The sequence below is a fragment of the Carettochelys insculpta genome, chromosome 3, assembly GCF_033958435.1.
Source record: "Carettochelys insculpta isolate YL-2023 chromosome 3, ASM3395843v1, whole genome shotgun sequence".
Lineage (NCBI taxonomy): Eukaryota > Metazoa > Chordata > Testudines > Carettochelyidae > Carettochelys > Carettochelys insculpta.
This window is the reverse complement of record NC_134139.1, coordinates 198,998,429-199,023,103: the sequence shown is the minus strand read 5'-3', so window position 1 is coordinate 199,023,103 and position 24,675 is coordinate 198,998,429.

Below are 24,675 nucleotides of genomic sequence, written 5' to 3'. Positions count from 1 at the left end.
CTGGCAACCACTGCACAAAGTCCTCCCCCTTGCTTTCCACCAGATTGTGGAACATGCAGTAAGGACCCACAACTTGGGGGATGTTTGGGAGGCCCGTATCCAGGCAGGCCAGGAGGCAGCACCACTGGCCCTTTAGGCACCCAAAGGCACGCTCGACCACCTGCCAACCAGGTGTTATAGCTCTCCTGGCTGGTCTTGAGATGGCCTGCATAGGGGCACATAAATCAGGGCTGGAGGGGGTAGGCTGCATCTCCACGAGGCAGAGGGGCACAGTGGTGTCCCCCAGAGGTGTAGGTCCTGCTTCCAGCCAGCGGCATAGGCATGAATTACAGAATATTCAGGTGTCATGGGTGCAGCCGAGACAGCCCACACACATGTCCTGGAAGTGGCCCTGGCTGTCCACCATGGCATGCAGGACCATAGAGTGGTAGCCCTTCCTGTTGATACAGCATCCACCATTATGGTCCAGGGTGCAGATGGGGATGTGGATCTCATTGAGGGCCTCAGATCAGTTTGGGAACCCCCTGGCAGTGAATCCTGCAACGGACGCATCCAGGTCTCTGACTTGAATGACTCTCTGGGGCAGCAGGGGTATTAAGCGCATGCACCACATGTGGGGAGGGGACATGGGCACCAGTGATGGTGTGCAGAGTGCGTCCTGCCCTCCCTCCCCAGCTCCCCACCCGGCCCTCCCTCCCCAACTCCCCACCCAGGCCCCCCTCCTTCCCCAGTCCCCCAACCCCCAGTGGGTGCATGCCCAGGCCTCCTTACCTCCATCACAATGGCCCCAGCTGTGGCCTTACCTATGCCCAACTGATGACCCACACAGTGGTAGCTGTCTGGAGTGGCCAGCTTCCAGAGAGCAATCGCGACCCTCTTCTTGGCAGGGAGGGTGCACCGCATCCATGTGTCCTGGTGCCTCAGGGTGGGGGCAAGCCACTGGAAGAGCTCCATGAAAGTCTGCCACCACAGGCGGAAGTTTCACAGCCACTGGTCATCATCCCACTACACCAAAACCAGGTGCTCTCACCACTCAGAGCTGGTCGGGTAGCTCCAGAGCCGGCAAAGCACCTGCTGTTGGGGGGGGAGCAGGAGGGCCCAATGGTCAGGGGCATCCCCTCATGCCCCCAGGGAGGGCTCCCCTGCCAGGAACTCCTGGACAGCCGCCCGTGCAGTGTCTGGCAGGGCACCTGCCCCACGGGAGATGGCTTGGAGGGCTTCCAGCTGCTGCTGCTAGATGTCCATTTCTGCAGGCTCTAGGTCTGCAAGGCTTGTATCATCAACTCAGGGCTCATGCTGTGCAGGCTGAGTGTGTTTGGGAGGGGCCCTTTAAAGCGGCAGCTTGCTGTTGCCCCGGAAGGGCTAGTCTGCCCTGTGCCCCCATCCGCAGGCTTTCCTGGCCCCTTATTTTGAAAGGGGCTGATTGTGTGTGTGGACGCTCCCTTTCCAGCTCAGGGGAAGCCCCTTTTGATGTAGCGCATCGCTACTTTGATGTTGAACGTCGACGGCACCAGGCCCAGAGGGAGTGTAGACATTACGCGTCGAAGTAGTGTATTTCAATGTCGCTACTTTGAAGTACGCTACTTTGACGAAGTGATCTAGTGTAGACGTAGCCCATGAGAAGAACTTCAGCATAGGCATTGATCGGGCTCTAAATTTCACTTAATTTACAAATATCTCTCTGGCTATGTCTACACTAGCCCCAAACTTTGAAATGGCCACGCAAATGGCCATTTTGAAGTTTGCTAATGAAGCGCTAAAATGCATATTCAGCGCTTCATTAGCATGCGGGTGGCCGCGGCACTTCAAAATTGACGCGCCTCGCCACCGCGCATCTCGTCCCGACGGGGCTCCTTTTCGAAAGGACCCCGCCTACTTCGAAGTCCCCTTATTCCCATTAGCTCATGGGAATAAGGGGACTTTGAAGTAGGCGGGGTCCTTTCGAAAAGGAGCCCCGTCGGGACGAGCCGCCCAGCGGCGAGGTGCGACAATTTCGAAGTGCTGCGATCGCCCACATGCTAATGAAGCACTGAATATGCATTCCAGTGCTTCATTAGTAAACTTCGAAATGGCCATTTGCGTGGCCATTTCGAAGTTTGGGGCTAGTGTAGACGTAGCCTCTGAGTCAGAGCCCAGAACTCAATCTAAAATGCTAGGTACAGAAATATTATTCTCTCCTAGCCCTCTGAGGTATTGCCTCTGCTTATGCCTCCCCAAATCACTTTGGCTATTTTCCTGCTACTAGGACTCTGCAGACATGTACCTAAATTGCTATCTTCAGTATGGGTCTCTTGTGGCACTCTTTCTTCCAAGTATTTGCCCCTCAGTGACTATCTGTGTTTCTGATGATTTCCCCTGATTGAAGCTGAGGGTATCTTGTGCCTTGTTTCTTAAGTTACTCCTCCTCTAGTAACTATAGCAAATTGTTTTGGATTTCTCACTGTGAATTATTCATTAGATTCAATATACTGTGATTATTAATTCCAGCACCAGTGGTGTGTCAATAAGCATCTCATTGCTAAATATAAGGTCCTGGCCGTGTTCTGTAAAACTAATGACCTGTCATAGATGTCTAACAGTCATCAGGCAGGAGTGAGGGATTTAATTAGTCTTAATTTAATAAAGTAATGATTGAACTAATGGTGAAAAGCTGTCAATGCTTTGCCATCAATTAATAGGGAAATAAATTAGTAATGGCGGCAGAGTGACACATCAGCAATCAAAATATTTCTCTAGATGGGAGTAGTTCTGAGCATGCAGTTTTCTGTAGTTGAACCTTCCCTGTGTAGCCAGACACTACTTATGGCATGAAGAAAACTCTGCTGTCCCTATCAACTATATTGTACACTGGGATAGCTATCTTATATGTTTCTGTTGGAGCCAATGGTGAGATTGTGTGTCACAGATTCCTCTCTCTGACAGGCCACAATATACATGAGTTTTCACAGCCCCTAGAGGGACAATTATGGAGGGGTTTTTTTTAGCTCAAGCTGTATCAGTTTATGCTTTTCAAGCAGGAGGACCTCAGTTCAGTCCCAGGGGATCTTGCTGAGAAGGCAGCTGCAATGCTGTGACTCAACTTTTTCACAAGGACAGCTTGCTGGCCTATCACCCAACCTGGAGGACCAGTGAACTACTTTGAATTTAGTCCCTACCCTTTGACTTTCTGGCTTGGGTGTTCCTCACTAGTAGTTAAAACTCCCATTGACATAACTCTCAGGAGAAGGGAAACTTACAGGTCCTCCTGCTACATCACACTGTTGTCCTCAGGGCAGGAGTTCTCTATTTGGGAGTATGCAATTTAATACAGAGTGGTTTGCAATGGAGTCAGCCACCTAACTGCCCTTTGACAGTCTCTCCCATCATTATCAATTTACATTGCGTGGCCAATGGTCCAGGCACTGTAACAGTACAAAAACCTGTTCCTTACCCTGAAGTATGTTGTCAGTAGGAGTTGCAATTAGAAGTTATCACTTAGATCAGGGGCCTGTTGTCCTCAGAGTACAAACCCACAGGAAGAGATTGTCCCTTGAAGAACTTACAACAAAAATTGACAAAAGAGAAAAGGAGACGGATGTACAGTGCGACAAAGAGACTAGCGAAAAGTCACATGCACCAGGTCAGCAGCAGAGCTGGGCATAAAACTCAGCTCACCAGCCCAAGACTGGAATAACTCTTTTGGGGGCCCAAGGCTACTAGATTTTGTGGGCTTCCTAGGCTCTGTGGTGAGTCCAGAAAGCGGGTAGGAGGCAGCTGTGAGCTGAGGCAGGCGATTGGGTGCAGAAGGGGTGAGAGTTCCAACTGGGGGGTGCTGGCTCTAGGGTGAGGCTGGGGTTGAGAATTGTGGGGTAAGAGGGGGCTCCAGGCTGGGACTAGGGGTTTGGCATACAGCAGGGGGCTCAAGACAGGGGGTGGAGTCTGGGCAGGAGTTAGGGTATATGAGGCAGCTGGGGTAAGGGGTTGGGTTGTCAGGCTCTCACCTAGGACAGCTCCTCTTTTGTGGCATGGGCCCTGGGGAAGGGGCAGGAGGTTTTGTATGCTGCCGTGCTCTTGTCTTCAGGCACCCATCTCCTGAAGGGCCCATTGGCTGCAATTCCCAGCCAATGGGAACTATAGGGATGGAGCTTGTAGGGGAGGGAAGTGTGCAGACTGAGATACCCAGTTCTTGCAGCTTAAGCCTGGGGAGGGAGGGAGGGGAGGGAAGGCAGCCCTCTCAACTGCCCTCACCCCACCAGTCATGGCTGGAGAGCAGGAGCTTTAGTGACAGCAGCTCAGGACCAGTGTTCCCTGTAAGCTGAGTTCATGGGTGGCCGCCCAGAAAAGAGGTAACTGCTGCCCAGCTGATTAGCAGAGTGCCCATAGCTGGCAGCATGTATTTCTGCCGGTGGTGCACATCAACACATGCCTCAGTGCACATAACAAAATGTATTCTTCACATGAATGGGAAAAAATAAATGTACTATTACCCAGAACTCTGGACTACGGAGGGCACCCACCAAAATATCTGCACTTTTGGCAACTCAGAGAGATTTTTGTGGGGGCCCCTTCACTTGGGGTCATGGGCCACAGCGCATTAAGCCCCTTTCTTAATCTGGCCCTGCTCTAGTTACCTAATCCAGTGGGACCAAATGACACTAACCATGTCTTCACATGGAATCCAACTGACTTGACGGAAATTCTGGAAGGGCTTATAGGTCTGCACTAGATCTCAGTGTAAAAGCAGGAAATATATTATGAACATACAGGTGGCTAGGAATGGTGATAAGTGAAGAAGAGATTTGATTATACAATTCATTTGGAGGCTAATTCACTGGCCTTAGGCTTATCAAATATATACTAGAGGCAACATGTCTGAGCCAAGGTTACTAATATTTGTATCTCCTGATCTTTCTGATTTTTCACTATGTAACCTTAAATTAACATACTTTTGTGTAAGTATGTAATGTTATAAATTACATCCATAAATACAGCTGAACTGTTGCAGTTGTCACATCCTCCTTAGACAGCTTACTCTTTAATGCAATTTTTCATTGCTCAGTACTATGATTTCGTGACTTTGATTGCTATGAAAACATCAAAATACAGTACGGCTTTTAAATATATTCACTTCAGCCTTTGTTCTTAAAAGAGACCGGTTATTTATCTGTGTCCTCTGAAGAATCTCATGATCCAAGCAGTGAGTCAAATGTCAGGAATGCAGTAAAATGACAAAGGATTTCTGTCCAAGAAAGCTTTCCAGGAAAGCCAGGACTCAGCTTGTTACCACCTTCCTCTAAGGAGTTGGGTGCTTTCTGGTGGTAGCTGGTTGTCAGCTCCTGGATATCACCAGCCTTTCAACCAATAACACACCCCTGTGGGCTATATCAGTCCTAATTTTATCTTGCAGGTTCACAGTATGTGCACCCCAAATCTCAGTTGATTTGAATCATTCCCCTGTGATATCCAGCCCCCGACACTGACTACACTCAGAACTTTAGCTCCTCTGCACCCTGAGATGTCTTTTACTCTAGGCAGTGTTTCCCGTAACCAGTGCCTTTTTTTTTTTTTTTTTTAAAACATAAGAGTTTGTATCCAGCCAGCTCTCCGCCCCTCCCCTCAGCTAATCCTGTCCATGTCTGGGGCTGCCAAGGTGCTGGTACTCAGGAAAAAAATCAATGCCTGTAACCTGAACACTTAGTTGGCCACCTAGGAGAGATTCAGGTGCAGCTCAGCTGTTTAGTAGTGCACACACAGCGAGTACCATGGGTTTCTATTGGTGGTGCACATCCACACATGCTTTGGCACACGCAACATCTTTTTCTCTCCCCATGGATGATAAAGATTAGAGGAAATGCTGCCTCTAGGTTACCAGTTTCACCTTCAACCCTTGCTCCTGTAAGCCACGCAGCAGTGGTACTTTTTGTGTCTTCGGACCAGCCTTTCTAGGCCTGTCCAAAACTAGAGGCCTGCCTCCTGCACTGATAGATAGGGGCCATTGGATCCAGGCAGCAAGTGAGTAAACACAGCACTTGTGAGCATTTATAAGAAAACAAAAGTAGCTTTATATAAAGAAATAAAGAGTTACCCAGGAGAGAAAGAGGTGAAAACAAGTGTTGTAGGTAGTCTGTTGTGTCAGACGATGACATCTTGAGCTTGCACAGGCGAATCGGTTGTGGATTTGCATGTGCCTGAGGAGTCCAAGCTTTGAACAGCATGGGCGTTCACAGTAGGGCAAGGGAATTGTCCTGGCTCTGTTGGTGTGGCTGTGGCTGTTGCTTTCTTCCTTTCATGCACATCAATGAGTCGTACACGTCCCTGCTCTTCAAAGTTGTCATACACGTGTCGTATGAGAACACGCCAGCCTGTTCGGTCTTTTGCATGCTGCTCTAGCTGATCTGATTTTAAACCAGCATGAGCAACGTTGGCCTTTATGCAGTCTTTATACCTCTTGCGAGGCCTGCCTTGATTCCTTTTGCCTTGGGAGAGTTCACCATAGAGGAGTTGCGTAGGGATTCTTGACTCCTCCATTTGTATGACATCTCCAGTCCAGCAAAGCTGGTCTTTCAGAATCATGGCTTTGATGCTTGTGGTTTCTGCTCTGTCCAGGACTTCCAGATTTGTAACTCTGCCCTGCCATCGAATGTGCAGTATTGACCTCAGGCTGCGAGTGTGGAAGCACTCCAGCAGTTTTATATGTTTTCTGTACAAGGTCCAGGTTTCACAGCCATACAGGAGACTGGTCAGGACTACAGCCTTGTACACTTTCAGTTTAGTGGACAGTTGGATATTGTGCTGGTTCAGCACTTGTGCTCTCAGACGTCCTAGTGCCTGGCTGGCCTCAATACAAAACACAGTTATAAATTTGTTTCTTAATCTTTTTGGACCACAGAATACCAAAAATGATATTTTTATGCATAATGCCTATGACAATTTTCTTCAAAAACAAAATGAAGCAATTTATTGTTTGTCATTGTTCTAGAGGTCCCCAGTGAACATCTCAGCATTTATGAAAGGCTGAACAACTGACCCTTGCATTGCATATAAGGCAAAAGAGGATAGGGTGACAATTCCATCTTACTTTAATGGACAATCACCAAGTTATGTTATATCCTCGTAACTAATTTGTAGTTTAAATCAATGATGGGATTGTTTCTGTATAAAAAATTGCTGTTCAAACATTATCTGTGTATATAGCTTAGAGTAATTATGAAGCTTAACAAGGTATAAACTCTCTGTAGGTACCTTCATATGTTAAACAGAGAGAAAGTTGTGCTAATCTATATACAATCAAAACAAAAAAGTAGTAAAGTAGCACTTTAAAGACTAACAAAATAATTAAATATGCCTTAAATACTGAGTCTGTTCCGGTGTGGCTATCATCTGAAGAAGTGGGTCTGTCCCACGAAAGCTCACCTAATAAATTATTTTGTTAGTCTTTACAGTGCTACTTTACTGTTTTTTTGTCTTTATATGTTACTCTTCCTATATAAATATCCTGTAAGAATGGGTTTGGTGTGGATCTGAAATGGGAGATATTAGCAAAGAAAAGAGGCCCCTTTTCCAAGGGGCCTTTCAGTCACAAAGTGCTAGTATTTCATTGCTCCAGGGCCTTGCTCAATGTAAAAAGAGGATGCAGATTCCAACATTCAAACAGTGTGAAAACAAAAAGCAGTCAAGTAGCACTTTAAAGACTAGCAAAATAGTTTATTAGGTGAGCTTTCGTGGGACAGACCCACGTCTTCAGACCATAGCCAGACCAGAACACACTCAATATTTAAGGCACAGAGAACCAAAAACAGTGAGCAAGGAGGACAAATCAGAAAAAGATAATCAAGCCTTAAATATTGAGTCTGTTCTGGTCTGGCTATGGTCTGAAGAAGTGGGTCTGTCCCACGAAAGCTCACCTAATAAACTATTTTGCTAGTCTTTAAAGTGCTACTTGACTGCTTTTTGTTTTGAGAGTGTATAGACTAGCACGGCTTCCTCTCTATTACTATTCAACACTGTGGTGTGTTCAGATTCAAGCTAAAACCAGTTTGCCTTATCCACATGAGCCATCCTGATCAGCCAAATTCAGCACCAAATGTCAGCCCCAGGCAATCAGGAATCATATCAAGCCCATGATAAGATTGCCTTTAAATGCATCTGGTTGTTTTAAAATACCTTTTGAATTATTTTTTGCAGTATATTTGCTGAAATTTTAGAGTATATTTAGATTATATTGTTAAGCTTTTTCTTCAGAGGGCTAAAAATTTTTCTGCCAATTCATGTTTTTATTTATGAGTCTTGACATCTGGTGTATCCTATTTAAAAATCTCATGATTTTTATGGAGATCACCTGATTTTTGAATGCTTCACTTGACACTGCAGGTTGAACCTCTCTAATCTGAAACTCTCTCATCCTGCAAACTAAGTAATCCGGCATGGTTTTAGTTGGCCACACTCATGATATATTGCTGTCTGGCTAAGTTTCTTGTGGTCTTGTAAAGTTTGTTTACAGCCACCAGTCCTGGCTCTCAGTACACTCATCCCACATTAAACGAGTACTTCACTAACGAGTACTCTCTTAAAGGAGGGACACATTCACTTACCTTTGTTCACTCTATGAATGAACTCCCCCTGCTAATACAAGGCTAATCCCCTCCCCATGGCTTCAACCTGCCCTAGTCTGAACCCCCACCAGCCCTGTGGCCCCAACCCATGGCAGCCTGACACCCTCCTCCCCGTGGGCCCCACAGCAGCTTGACCCCTGCCGCCAGCCCCATGACCCCAACCTGTGTCAGCCTTAAGCCCCATACTGGCCCATAGATTGGCCCCGCAGCAGCTTGACCCTTGCCGCCGGCCCCATGGCCCCAACCTGCAGCAGCCTTAACCCCTGTACTGGCCCATAGACTGGCCCCACGGCAGCCCAACACTACCCCCCCACTGCTAGGCCTGAGGCAGCCTGACCCCGCCCTCCCCCCCACTGGCCCTGCAGCAGTCTGACACCCCATCCACTGGAGGCAACCTGACCCCCACCCCCCGCCTGCACTGGCCCACGGCAGCCTGACCCCACCCTGTGCCGGCCCTGCAGCAGCCTGTCATCCCCCCCCCCCACTTCCACTGGCCCACAGCAGCCTGATGCCCCATCTCTGCTGGCCCTGCAGACTGGTCCCATGGCAACCAGACCCCTGTGCCAGCCACATGGCCCCAAACCATGGCATCCTTAACCCCACCCCCCGCCAGCCCCACAGACTGCCCCCCCCAGTCCATTAGACCTAACTCACCACAGCCTGACACCCCCCTCCCACTGCCGAGCCATACTCCCAACTTTCAGCAGCCTTAACCCCCCACCCACCCTTCGGACCCAACCGGATACCAGGTTTTAACTGTCCCTACCACTCATAGCCCCAAATTGCCTTCAGCTTTTAATCTTTTCCAACACCCAAACTCAAGGTTCATTTACCTTTCAAAAGCAGTGCCACCTGCTGCCACTCCTTTGTCAAGCTCTAGGAACCAATCAGAGACTTTTACATTATTTTAATGAGAATTTAGTGCCCCTCTTACGAGTTTTCGCCCACAAGCACAAAGTTGGGAACCAATTATGCTTGTAGAGAGAGGATGAGTGTATTCTGTGCTGTTCTTTAGCTGTAATTTATTCCAAAATATCTCTTCTAAGAGCCCAGTAAACAGTGGAAATATTGGTAATTTGCTAGACAATAGTGACCTTCCATCATCTGACAAATTCTCTCTTCCTGCGCTGGATGAGAGAGGTTCTACCTATACTGAACATTCCCCATGGGACCTACAACAGCACAAGGTGTGTCATTCACTACACTCTTTCAGGTGCTCAACCTGTGAGGTACTATGTGCCATCATCAGTGAATGAATCCAGTTCAGTTATCTGGGTCAAGGATGTAAAACCAAGAAAAGGTGAACTTATTTGTACTATGTTTCAGAGGGGTAGTCATATTAGTTTGTAGCTTCACCAAAAATAAGCAGTCCTGTAGTGCCTTGAAGGCTAACAATTTTATTTATTAGGTCATGAGCTTTTGTGGGTACCACCCAGTTCATTAGATTCAGATTTGTACTATTATCCATGCTTTGGCCACTCTTCATTTGAAGGATGGTCCCATTTATGTCAATGGCCAAATTCCAATTTACTCAGTGGAAGCAGCCCCAGACTTAGTTGGGAGCAAGACTAGGCCCCTCATATGACCATACATGTCAATGCATTTCACCCTCCTGCTTTCCCCATGAAGACACTTACACATTTAGATCTTTGCTGTAAACCCATCTCTATCCAATGGGAACATCTCTCGCCAGCTCCTCTGGTGTTTTGTTAACTTGCTCTTTCCACACATCCAGAGGGAAGCACCTGTCAGGAAATGAAACAAAATGGTCCAAATATTGGTTGACAATATAACAAAAAATAAAACAAAACCATAAAACAATGTATCAAGGTAGGACTAGGTGTTCTCCCCAGTATGGATGCAGAGGCCAAACACCTCATGTTTCATGAGAAAAAGGAATTTTACATGCCAAGCAGAAATACTGACAAGTCATTTTAAAAAGATAATCACAGCTCTAACTTAAAAAAAAAGAGAAAAAGAAACACTTGACACTTTTGAGAGTCTACAAAATGTAAAGCCAGGGGAAGAAGGGACTGAAAATAAAAATATTTTCTCTCCCCTGCTACTTCCTTAGAATAACATTAAAAAAGAGCTTTTGCTTTTGAATGGGTTTGCTTCCTATCCTTGTTATTCACCCTTTCTTCACAGTTACAGTTGCTCTTCACTTGACAGAGAGTAGTCATATGACAATGCTGCTTTTCCAGAGCAGTCTGGAATCTTTGTTTTCAGAGAAGAGGCCCACTAGGCACAGTTCGGGACTTATTATTAAAAAGACAAACTATCATCCCCTAAAGATTTTCAAACACTTCATACCGGAATGTGGTACTTTAGAGCATTTCCCATTTCACATAATTGGATGCACGTGTCTCAGAAAGAGTGACGGTTTCCACAAATACAAAAATTAATGCAGTTTATTCAAGATGGTCTCAAAGTAGATATATAGATTCCATACATTATATTGAGGAAGATAAGAACTGTTGAAATCAATTAGGACTTGTGTATATTGCGTCAAGACCAATGACCTATGTTAAGGAGGTTATAGACAAGGATGGCATTTAAAAAAAGTTGCCATATTAGCATTCATTTTGTATCCAAAATGAGCATAATCATCATTTTGGGGAATATGTGTTCCATATTTCTAATTTCCTGGGATGCTTAAACAAATAAGTAGCAAAACTATTACTAATGTTTGAATAATAATGAACAAATTCCATATTTGAGTGAAAAACAAATGAACAGTCAATATGCATACAGTGATGAGATTTTGAACCCCCTTGTCATCCAGGCATGTAGGAACTGAGATGTTTTATAAACCAATATCATATTTAAAAGTTTGTGTTTCACAAATTTGGATAATTTTGGAGCATGGTGATGACTGGGGTTAAGACATGATTTGATGCCATCACATATAACTTTGACCATTGATACAGAGTAAAATAGGCTGGTTGTTATCTTTCTATTCACTTAACTCCGCCGCCAGCACCATAGCATATGAGCCCCACCAAGCAATCTCCCCTTGTAAAGCTCTTGTAAGAAGGGGAAGTGTGGCCAGAAAGATTAAGGGAGACCACCTACCCCTGTAAAAGTCAATGGGAATTTTGCCAGTGATTTCAATAGGGCCAGGATTTCACCCTTAAGGTGCATCTAACACTTGTACATGGATACATATGCATTGTTGTGCCATAACCCCCCTGCTGTACACGTCTGACTCCCCATGGGACAGCCTAGTGTATGAAAGCTAGCAGGCATGAGTGGGATGGGTTATGTATGTGTCTCTGATACTCAGAGCTGCCCCTCATTTTTAACCCAGAAGTGTGACCATCGTAGAATATAAATTCCAACATGCAATGTTCCACCCTGAGCCAGTTGAAGCAATGCATGATGGAACTTGTAGTCTTGACAGGATTCAAGTCCATATAGAAAATGCAGGGAGTACAAATCCATCCAATCTGAGGCAAAATCAAGTACCATGCCTTCAGCATGTTGTCCATGAGGTCCTGAGTTGACTAGTGTTTCAACATCAGGATTTAAATGACCAGGAATAATGCCTCAGCGAAACAAACATATATTACAAAGTATAATTACTATCACCAGTTCTTTGCTGTGACCTCTTCTACCATATTCCAGATTCACTTGACCAGCACTTCATCCTCTTCTCCATCTTTTCATTCCTACTTTTTTCCCTTTGAGCTCAGTATTTCTCTTTGCTGTTCCTTTTTCTCTGCTTTCCATCATTCCTATCTGTTCCTCTGTCCTGCCATTCCTTGTCACTCTGCCTCATCTCCCCCAAGCCACAGGAAATCAAAGAGGACCGCGTGAAGCCACAAGACACATGTCAGTCTTCTCCCCAAATCACTCATCTTGGATGTTGTTTTTGCCTGCTGCCCAACCTTCACCAGCTTTTGTCCTATAGGTTCTGAGCCGAAATTCAGTGCAGTCATTGACAGCTTTTCCATTGACTTCAATTAACTTTGATAGCTAGCAATGAACTTTGATAGCTAGCCCAAAAGAGATTTTGGGCATTACTATTAATATGCATGATAACAGTAAAATGAGTTGTGTGAACACAGAGCTAGGAGATTACATATTAACAAGCCTGTTTGTATAAGGCCAAGACAGTAACAGGCTATGCCTACTGAGGGATCCCATGAGGTTAAATGGGATATTCATGAGAAAAATCTCTCTTCTGAAAGATTCAGAATAAAAATGTTTTCAGAATTGAGTTACAGTCTGAGGAAATAAAAGCTGAAGTGTTTGGAAAGAACCTATGATCAAATGTCCTGATACAAAGCCAACTGAAGTTAATAGACATCTTTCTAATTAATTTTATGGGCAATAGATCAGGCCTCAAGTATCTGAGTTAAGTTACAAAAGGTAACATCAATATGGATTTAACACATTGGTTCCATGACCCTAACACTGAAATTAGCTGAACTCTTTCAAAGAGATGACTTTTTCTCTCTTTCTTTTATGTCTCCAGATACTTTTGAAAAGTTAATTTGACTCATTAACCATCTGAGAAGACTCAATTCATATCATTAACTTCAAACTGCAGAAGCAAAGAATATTCAAATTACTATTAATTACCTGGACAAAAAGGCATCACTCAGCTTTGTAGAAGCCATTATTCAATGATCAAAGATATTTGACCCACCTTTGTTAGATCAAAGACTGCCTATCCTTCAACACTAGTGAGCCATTAATACCCATGTTTCAAAAAAATCAATCCCATTTAGTATTTATGGAGATGACTTGTGAAATGTATCACCTCTTCATAACAGTATCATTATAAGTCTTTATTTTACTTCAGTATGGCAAAAACCCTACCTATTTCATCATCTGGGAGGAATAAAGGCTATGAAGCATATGTCAGAAAACGTCTGTGGCTCAGGGGTTTTGAATCAGATAGGAAAGATGGTTCAAAGGTTAAGATGATAACCTGTAATTTGGGAGGCTTGGTTTCAAGTGTCTGCTTGGCAACTGGCCCCTTGCATGATTGGTGGCATTTCCTTTCTGTTCCTCAGTCCTCCACCTACCTCTCAGGGATGTTCTGAGGATAAATTCATTAAAGATTGTGAAGGGCTCAAATACTCTTGTAATGTGGGCTGAGTATCCAGGTGAGGTTCCCTGTAGGGATTAGTGAAGAAGCTTTAACTGTAATTTTCAGAGTTGTCTAAGGGAAATGAGCACTTAATTCCCACTGAAAAATAATGGGATTACTTAGGTCTCTTTGACAATCCAACTTTCCCCCCCCCCCTAGGCTGCTCAGTATTTTACGACTTTAGGGTAGCAAAACTTTTATTGAGTCTTCGGGCTTGTCTATAATTATGGTGGGGTTGACATGCTGGTGGTTAACCTTCCTGAGATGACTAAGCCTTGCATAGTAGGGCCACACTAAATAGAATGTTCAGGGCATCACTGTCAATCCAGATAGTCCACACAGTCATGAGGAGTTAAGGGAAGATTCCCCCATCGATCTTGCACTGTGGGGATGGTGTATAAACTCAACACAAGGTATGTTGACCCTAGTTACACAAATTCTCATATCTGCAGTTGTGCATCTAACATCAATTTTTGTCCCCTACTGTAGACCTGCCTTTATTTGCCTTTCCTTTACACAGTTGTGTATCAGGACTATGTGTATTGAATGTGTTGCACTGGTAAAAAGGCAATATTGATGAAAAAAGAATTTGGCTTTAACGGTTTTTGTTAATTTGGGTTTTTGGCAATATAAGGTTTTAAGAAACAATTGTTACTGGCATCATGGAAAAACGTTCACAGGAAGAGAGTTTGCAAAGATTGAGGTAAATAAGAGTTTTCGTTACTGAATACAAAATAAACACAATCAAGAACAAAGGCCATGTCTACACGTGCACGCTACTTCGAAGTAGCGGCGCCAACTTCGAAATAGCGCCCGTCATGGCTACACGTGTTGGGCGCTATTTCGAAGTTGAAATCGATGTTAGGCAGTGAGACATCAAAGTCGCTAACCCCACGAGGGGATGGGAATTGCGCCCTACTTTGAAGTTGAACGTCGAAGTAGGGCACGTGTAGATGATCCGCGTCCCGCAACATCGAAATAGCGGGGTCCGCCATGGTGGCCATCAGCTGAGGGGTTGAGAGACGCTCTCTCTCCAGCCCCTGCGGGGCTCTATGGTCACCGTGGGCAGCAGCCCTTAGCCCAGGGCTTCTGGCTGCTGCTGCTGCAGCTGGGGATCCATGCTGCATGCATAGGGTCTGCAACCAGTTGTCGGCTCTGTGGATCTTGTGTTGTTTAGTGCAAGTGTGTCTGGGAGGGGCCCTTTAAGGGAGCGGCTTGCTGTTGAGTCCGCCCTGTGACCCTGTCTGCAGCTGTTCCTGGCACCCTTATTTCGATGTGTGCTACTTTGGCATGTAGGCTGCGTCTACACGTGCACGCTACTTCGAAGTAGCGGCAGTAACTTCGAAATAGCACCCGTCACGTCTACACGTGTTGGGCGCTATTTCGAAGTTGAAATCGACGTTAGGCGGCGAGACGTCGAAGTCACTAACCCCATGAGCGGATGGGAATAGCGCCCTACTTCGACGTTCAACATCGAAGTAGGGACGTGTAGACGATCCGCGTCCCGCAACATCGAAATAGCGGGGTCCTCCATGGCGGCCATCAGCTGGGGGGTTGAGAGATACTCTCTCTCCAGCCCTTGCGGGGCTCTGTGGTCACCGTGGGCAGCAGCCCTTAGCCCAGGGCTTCTGGCTGCTGCTGCTGCAGCTGGGGGTCCGTGCTGCATATACAGGGTCTGCAACTAGTTGTTGGCTCTGTGTATCTTGCACTGTTTAATGAAAGTGTGTCTGGGAGGGGCCCTTTAAGGGAGCGACTTGCTGTTGAGTCCGCCCCGTGACCCTAGCTGCGTCTACACGTGCACGCTACTTCGAAGTAGCGGCAGTAACTTCGAAATAGCGCCCGTCACGTCTACACGTGTTGGGCGCTATTTCGAAGTTGAAATCGACGTTAGGCGGCGAGACGTTGAAGTCGCTAACCCCATGAGGGGATGGGAATAGCGCCCTACTTCGACGTTCAACATCGAAGTAGGGACGTGTAGACAATCCGCGTCCCGCAACATCGAAATAGCGGGGTCCTCCATGGCGGCCATCAGCTGGGGGGTTGAGAGATACTCTCTCTCCAGCCCTTGCGGGGCTCTGTGGTCACCGTGGGCAGCAGCCCTTAGCCCAGGGCTTCTGGCTGCTGCTGCTGCAGCTGGGGGTCCGTGCTGCATATACAGGGTCTGCAACTAGTTGTTGGCTCTGTGTATCTTGCACTGTTTAATGAAAGTGTGTCTGGGAGGGGCCCTTTAAGGGAGCGACTTGCTGTTGAGTCTGCCCCGTGACCCTGTCTGCAGCTGTGCCTGGCTCCCTTATTTCGATGTGTGCTACTTTGGCGTGTAGACGTTCCCTCGCTGTGCCTATTTCGATGTTGGGCTGAGCAACGTCGAAGTTGAACGTCGACGTTGCCAGCCCTGGAGGACGTGTAGACGTTATTCATCGAAATAGACTATTTCGATGTCGCTACATCGAAATAAGCTATTTCGATGTAGCGTGCACGTGTAGACGTAGCCAAAGAGTCATTCAATAATAATTAAATGTAACTAATTAAAGTTCACCAAATGAAAGTTTTTTTTCCACACAAATACACAATCAGCTTATAGAACTCATCACCACCTGATATCACCAAAGCCAAGGGCATATCAGGATTTTCATAAGGATTCTACACGGTAGTCCATTGTGTCTGAAGATGATGTCTTGAGCTTGCACAGTCTCATCAGCTGTGGACTCTCACGTGGCTGAGGAGTCCAAGCCTTGAATGGCATGGGCATTCACAATAAGGGCAGGGAATTATCCTGGCTCTGTCAGTGCATCTGCTGCCGTTGCTTACCTTGTCTCATGAGCATCCATCAGGAGCATGTATCGCTGCTGTTCAAAGTTGTCATACACATGTTGTATGAGAGTACGCCAGCCTGTTCAGTCTTCTAAATACTGCTCTAACTTTTTTGGCTTTAATTCTGGGAAACTTCACCATAGAGGTGTTGCTTAGGGGTTCTTGACTCCTCCATTCATATGGTGTGCCCTGTCCAGCAAAGCTAGGCTTTCAGAATCATGGCTTCAGTGCCTGTGGTTCCTGCTCTGTCAAGGACTTCCATGTTCATGACTGTTTCCTGCCATTAAATGAGCAGTATTGACCTCAGGCCTCATGTGTGGAAATGCTCCAGCAGTTTCATATGTTTTCTGTATAAGGTTCAGGTTTTACATCCATACAGGAGACTGGTCAGGATGACAGCCTTGTACACTTTCAGTTTCGTGGACTGTCAGATATTGTGCTGATTCAACCCTTGTGCTCTCAGATGTGCTAGTGCCTAGTTGGCCTGGCAGATCCTGGCATTGATTTCTTTGTCAAGGGAGCCATCAATGGCTATCACACTGCCGAGGTACTTCGTAAGGATTGGACACACACAAATACATATCCAGTTAAGACAAAAACAGGTAAAAAAAAAGACTCTAGGGAAAGATATAAGCCTTTATACACAAGGTCATAAGGCAATCTCTATCTAATAGCATTAGGAAGACTGGGTCACTGACGGCACTGTAGTCAATAATTACCTATTACAGAGTTTCATGCAACTGCAATTAAAGCTTCATTTTTTTGTACACTCAGGCTGCAGCTACACAGTGGATGCTATCCTGGGATATAAAGGTATCTTGAAATAGCAATACCACAGCTTTTCACAGCACCTGAAATAGCACTGGTATTTTGGGCATACTATTCTGGTTCTGATATCCCTTGTCATATGAGGAGTAATGGAACAGTCAGAGTACCCCCTTATTCCAAAATGTGTTGCCTTTTAGACAGCACCACATTTGGAATAAGATATTTTGAAATAATTTATGCAATTTGCATATCACAAATTGTGTAAATTGTTTTTTTAAAAATCTCGCCATGTAGACGTAGCCTCAGAGATAGAACACTGGACTAGATGGACCACTTAGAATCACAGAATAGTAGAACTGGCAGGGACCTTAATAGGTCTTCAAGTCCTGTTTCCTGCACTCACAGTGTACACCCTCTCCCAGTGCTGTCCCAGTGCTTATCTCCTGATTTTTAGTAATTTCTTTTCTGCCATGTAACCCTTGAAATCCTTTCACATACCACCAGTGGTACACTTTGGGAAATGCTAATCTAAACAATAAGAATGGCCATGCTAGGTCAGAACAAAGGTCCATCTAGCTCAGTATTCTCTCTTCTCACAGCGGCCAATGCCAGGTGTCCCAGAGGGTGGTAATCATCAAATGATCCCTCACCTGTCACCCATTTCCACCTTCTGTTAAACAGAGACTTTGGAAGCCATTTCTACCCATGCTAGCTAGTAGCCAGTGATGGACCTAGCTTGCATGAATTTAGCTAATTCTTTTTTACCCTGTTAAGCCCAGGTCTTCACAACAGCCTCTGGCAAGGACTTCCATAGGTTAACTCTTCACTGCATGAAGAAATATTTATTTAATTGAATGTGGTAATTCCCATGCTCCTAAAATCTTGAGCACCTTCTCCCTTCCCTTGTGCCTATTAAGATTGTTTCCGCTGAAAACATTCCCGTACTTCCCCGCTGTAACCCCATCAATTCTTGATTAGACAAAAACTAAATATAATTTGTCTTACATCATACCCTTCTCCATATACAGTCTTCCAACTGTTTTCAAAGCTGCAGTCTGTATATATAGCTTCAATATAATGGTCTTTTGAATACCAAGGAGGATAACAAGCATTTTTATGTCTAAGCATTTCTTGGGGCACCTCATTTCCTGTGTTTCTCTACCTAAATTTCTTTCCACCCTCTGCCTGAAAAAAATTAGCTCACTATCAATTTCTTCAGACACCAGTTCCATTCATGGACACTGGTCTTTCAAGAATCAATTACAATTTTCTAACTGAGGCATGTGATTTGTCACTGAAGTCACATGGTCTGTTTCCATTTCCCTGATTATAGGGCAGCTTGTGTCAATTCAATGAACCCAAATTATGAACTCCAGCAGTATTCTCATTACCATGGTATTGAGTAGCACATGGCGGTGAAGATGTAGTCAGTGCAAAGACTTGATCACAGTATGGAGCTCACACCATCTCATGTTGCTGAAGAGGACTAAGGGGACAGCATACCACATTACAGGGACTTCTTGAGTGGCCTAGATAGAGCCAACTGATATACACTATCATGGAGGTAAGAACATTGTGGAGGACTGTTGTGAGACCCACATTAGAGGTGAATGGCTACATAGCTAGTCATAAATGTTGAAAGACTTTATGGGATACCAGAGTTACTTGGGAATCCAGAGACTATGATAGTTCCAACTCCCAAGAATTGCAGAGAGTTGTTTGATAGCTGGTGTAACCACCACTTCATCTTACAAAGGTTTCTCATTACCAACCAATGTCACTTGCTGATGGAGTTGCAGGCATCTGTAGATTATTCAGGTCCCTATCTCTTTTACATACAGGAGAATAAGACTAGGCAACATTATGGGAAGAAGCAGATATATGCAGTGCATGCTGGTAATGTGGCAAGCAAAAATGCCTCTTGGCTTCTCTGATGGTTGAGTAGGTCGGATAACATGGTGGACCCATGATATGATTCGGGGTGTGAGAGATTTTTGGGCAGATAGATTACTACCCAGCACTAATAGCTGGGACTATTTTGAGATGAAAGGGTGCATCTACTGCAGAGCCATTCCATCCAACACAAGACAGTAGAGGTGAATCACCACTTCGTACTGGTCAGGCTTACTCTCTGGATCATCACTTTTTCATGGTGAGCGAACTTGTGTGTTCCAATGAACCTGAGAGTGATGTCGTAGGGAGTCCTGTGCTCTCAGTAGGGTCACTCATGGTGGCAAGATGAGAGGAGAGGGTCCAAACGAAGAACAATTCTAAAAGTCCTCAATGGCAGAACAGGTGGATGATATCAAGGGTAAGGCTATAATGATTGGGAAGGTGGATGAAGGCAGCAGCAGACAGGAGATTCCCAGTCATCACAGATCCCATGCCATTGGTCCTGAGCCTTCTATCTGTCAAGATGTGTGTGTTGGCTGCAGTGCAACAGACCCCCCACATTAAAAGAAGTCATGCACTGGCATCTTCCTCTGTGTACCATTCTCCTAAACTTAAGCCATACAGCGATTGGCAAATGGCGAAGGGAGCAAGATTGTGAAACCTTAAAGCTTTTAGTCATGGACCAGCATGTAGGTGGTGGATGCAAGTACCAGTCAGTCATTCTGTTTTGAGGACTGAGGCAGTAGAATGTTCTGGTTGCTGCATGCATGACTGAGCAGCCCTATTTAGGATCTCCTCTGCTCACCCTAAATGGGGAGGGGGCTACAAAAGGTGCCTTAAGCATAGTCCACCTCAACCTCCTGACTGGATAACTGCATCCAGTGGGTTCACCTCTACTCTATGTGGTTGAAATTGAACAGTTAACTTTGGAACATGGACTATTCAGACTCTAATGGATAGCCCATAAAGTGAGCAACCTGAAAGATTCATGGCAGTTATCACCCACAACCTGCGATGATCCAACATTGATATAGCTGCCCTGGCAGAAATACATAGACCAGAAGAGGGACAGCTAAGAGAAGAAGGTGAAGAGTTCACATTTTTTCTGGAAAGGAACACCAAAGGAAGAAAAACAAATTCATGGGGTGCGGTTTGCCATACAAAAATAAACTGGCAGAGATCCTATATGAAGTTTCTGTCGGCATCAATGAGTATCTCATGACTCTCCACTTGAAGCTTGCCAAAAACCAACAGGCAACAGTCATCAGTGCTTATGCACCAACTGTGGGCATCCAACGATCATGTGAAGGAGAAGTTCTACACCCAATTGGACACAGTCTTGAAAGACATACCCAAAGGAAACAAGATTATTCTCTTGGAGGATTTCAATGCCAGGGTCAGAAGAGATGTGGACCTCTGTCAGACTACCTTTGGGAAAGAAGGAGGTGGCAACAGCAACACCAATGAAGTCGTCCTCCTTGAGAGATGTGTGGAACAATGCTTGTCATCATGAACACCCTGTTCTGCCAGAAAACCAAATTAAGACATCATGGCAACATCCTCAACTGAAGCACTGGCACCTCATAGACTATGCCATCATCTGCACTTCAGATCAGTGTGACATCCTACTCACATGTGCAATGACTAGTGCTGATGACTGACGTACCAATCACTGGCTTATTTGATCCACAATGGCGATTAGGATTGTCAACACATGGAGAAGTCAGAGGAAACAGCTCCAATGAAAGATCAATGTACAACACTTGAAGGATCCCATCAGATGAAGTGACTTCCAGATAGTGCTCCAAAGGAAGCTGCTGACAGTACACCCTGAAGCTGTGGAAGAACACTGGCATAAACTGAAAAATGCCATCACTGGAGCTTGTGGAGAAACCATTGGCAACCAGTCTAGGAAGCATCAGGACTGGTTTGATGAGAACAGTATGGAAACTGAACTCCTGACAGAGGCAAAAGGGATAGACTTCAGGGCCTGACAAAGCAACATCAAGTGCACAATGAAGACAGAAGCGCATGCCAAGGCCAAGGCAGAAGTACTATGTAAAACAAAGGTTATGTTTACACTACAAGATAAATTTGAATTTATTAAAAATTGATTTTATAATGCCATTTTTCAAAAAGCTGATTTTTAGTATCCTTACTTCCCACAGGCTGCCAACAAATTCAACATATGGTTTCCACACAGAAATCAGCAAGCATTGACTGAACCTATCCCATAGTTCCCTCAGCCCCACATTTGGACCTGGGAGCCAGGTGCAGCAGTGCTGCCAGTTTCCTGGGACCTCGCAGTTTGGGGGACTGGAAATCTGACAGCACAGCAGCCCTGGTCATTTTCCCAGCTCCCGCAAGCTGTGCAACCTGGGAAACTGGCAACGCAGCAGCCCTGGCCAATTTCCTGGCTCTCCCAAGCTGTGCGACCTGGGAAACTGACAGCACAGCAGCCCTGATCAATTTCCTGGCTTCCCCAGGCTGCAGGACCTGGGAACTGACAGTGTAGCAGCTTTGCTCATTTTTCTGGCTCCTGTCAGTAGTGGGGAACTGGAAGCCAGGTGCAGCACTTAGCTTTATGGGATACATATGGGACACTTGTGAAGGCTAAAAAATTTGAATGAAAGACATGGCACTTCCACAACTAGCCTTTATCTGACATTTTAAACTTGAGACAGACACTATACCCTTCCATTAATATTGACATTTTGTTGTCTATATTAGGGCAGACTAAATCAAGCTAACGACACTTACAGTGAAGACAGTGATGTTCTAATGTAGAGCTAACTCCTTTAAATTCAATTTTGTCTCACAGTGTAGACTCAGCCAAAGACTGAAACACCAGTGGTGGACAGAGAAGGCACAAGAACTCCAGCATCTCGCAGACATCAAGAGGTTTCTTCAATGTTACTAAAGCCGTTCATGGACAAAGAAACAAAGGAATCAATCCCCTGAGATCAAATGATGGTACTCAACTCTTGAAAGACAATGATACCATTGTTTCTCACTTGAGGTAGCACTATAATGAGCTCTTGAACTGCCCCTCCCCTGTCGTCCTAGGATCCCTTGACCAAATCTCTCAGCAATTATCTAGCGATGAGCTTGCAACACTTCCTAAATTGAGTGAGGTCCAAACTGCCATCAAAGTAATGAAGTGCAGCAAGGCAACTGGACCAGAAGGAATCCCTGACAAAGTCTTCAGAGAAGGCAGGCCAGAGCTCCACAAACAAATCCATCTCTTGATTGTCAAGATCTAGGATAGGGAGCAGATTCCGTGAGATTTCAGAGAAACACTGATCATCAGTGTCTTCAAGAAGGGTGACAAATCAGACTGTGGAATCTATTGTAGATCTCCCTCCCAGCAATGGCTGGGAAAATATTAGCTTGAATCCTTGCAAACTGACTCCTGCCACTCTTAGAAGAAATTCTCCCAGAATCCCAATGTGGCTTCCAATAATTCCAAGGAACAGTAGACATGATCTTCACCACACGGCAACTGCAGGAAAAAATCATGAACAAAACCAAGCCTTATACATGAGTTTCATTGACCTGACCAAAACATTCAACTCAGTCAACTGTACTGCCCTGTGGATCATTTTTTCAAAGATTAATTGACCCAGAAATCCATTAGCATCTTGAGGCTGCTTCACAACAACATCACTGCCCCAGTATTGAGCAACAAAAGATCCCAAAGCAACCCCTTTGAGGTCAAAATGGGAATCCAACAAGGCTGCATCATTGCCCCATCACTTTTTGGCATCTTCACCTCATTGATGGCAAGCTTCCAGATGGTGTGAACGTTGTCTATAAAATGAACAGGAAGCTTTTCAATCTCAGGAGACTGAAGACAAAAAGCAAGACCTCCACAACCTCGATCTTGGAGCTGCAGTACATGGATGACAACATGGTTGCTGCTCTTTCTCCCGCATCCCTTTAGATAACCTTAAAACCCTTCACTGAAGCATATGAGAATCTTGGCCTCACACTGAGCATCCAAAAGACCAACGTGTTCCACCATCCTTCACCAATGCGGCAACCTCAGGTACCTTCTATTAAAGTCAACGGAGAACTGCTAGAAAATGTAGAGCACTTCCCATACTCTAGAAGTCATGTTTCACTAAAGTTGACATTTGATGCGGAAATCCAGCATTGTCTAAGCCGTGCAAGTTCTGCTTCATCTTCCTGAGACAAAGGATCTTTGAGAATTGACACATCTATCCCAAGACAAAGCTCCTCATATACTGTGCAGTGGTTGTTCCAATGCTACTACATGCATGTGAAACCTGTGCAACAAACAAGCTTCACTTGAACTATATCATCAACACTGCCTCCGGAGAATCCTAAATATCTCTTGGGAGGACAGATGCATGAACATGAGCCTCCTGGAAAAAGCTGAACCTTTGACATGACCACCATTGACCACTATCACTCATCAACAACTTTGTCATGGGATTCAGATGTCTGATCAGTGCCTCCCAAAACAGGTTCTGTTTTCCGAGTTGAAAGATAGAGGAGCACTGGGGGGCAACAGAAGTGATATAGGGACATGGTGAAGGCACACATGAAAAAATGCAGCATTGGTGTCAAGACTTGGGAGAACCTTGCCCAACACTGTCCCCAGTGAAGAACAGTAATCCATGAGTGGGGTTGGGGGGGAATAATTTGAGAAGTCCCACTGCACTGCTGATGAAGAGAGGCCCCTTCTACCTCTATTACCATATTCAAGATTCAATTGATTAGCACTTCATCCTCTTCTCCATCTTTTCATTCCTACTTTTTTCCCTTTGGACCCAGTATTTCTCTTTGCTGTTCCTTCCCGCCCCTTCTATGATAAAACCTGCAGCTAGAAAATCAGGCTGATCATCCATAAATTGGCTCATAAATAGGACAGTGACATGAAACGTCTTAGTTGTTATCAAGTAACCACCAAGGGAGTGGTCAGGATAGCATCAAATAGATATATTACAAGAAAATTGTGCCTAAACATTGAGTTGAGTAGTATGGTGTTAATGTCCTACAAAGGAACAGGAAATATTTACCTAGTTAAAGACTGTCTTTTAAGTAAAATATTTGGGCTACATCTACACTAGCACACTACATCGAAGTAGCCTATTTCGAAGTAAGAACATCGAAATAGGCTACTTCGACGTGTATCACCTACACGTCCTCCAGGGCTGGTGCCATTGATGTTCAACATCAAAGTAGTGACGGAGAACTTCGAAAGGAGCCGCCCTGGAAGGAAATGTGGAGCGTCCACACACACAAGTGCTCCCCGTCAAAATAAGGGGCCTAGCCACTCCCTTAAAGGGCCCCTCCCAGACATACTCGGCCTGCACAGCATGAGATCCACAGAGCTCACAATTGGTTGCAGACCCTGTGCACGCAGCATGGACCCTAGCTGCAGCAGCAGCAGCAGCAGCAGCCAGAAGCCCTGGGCTAAGGGCTGCTGCACGCGGTGACCAAGAGCCCCGCAGGGGCTGGACACAGCATTTCTCAACCCCTCAG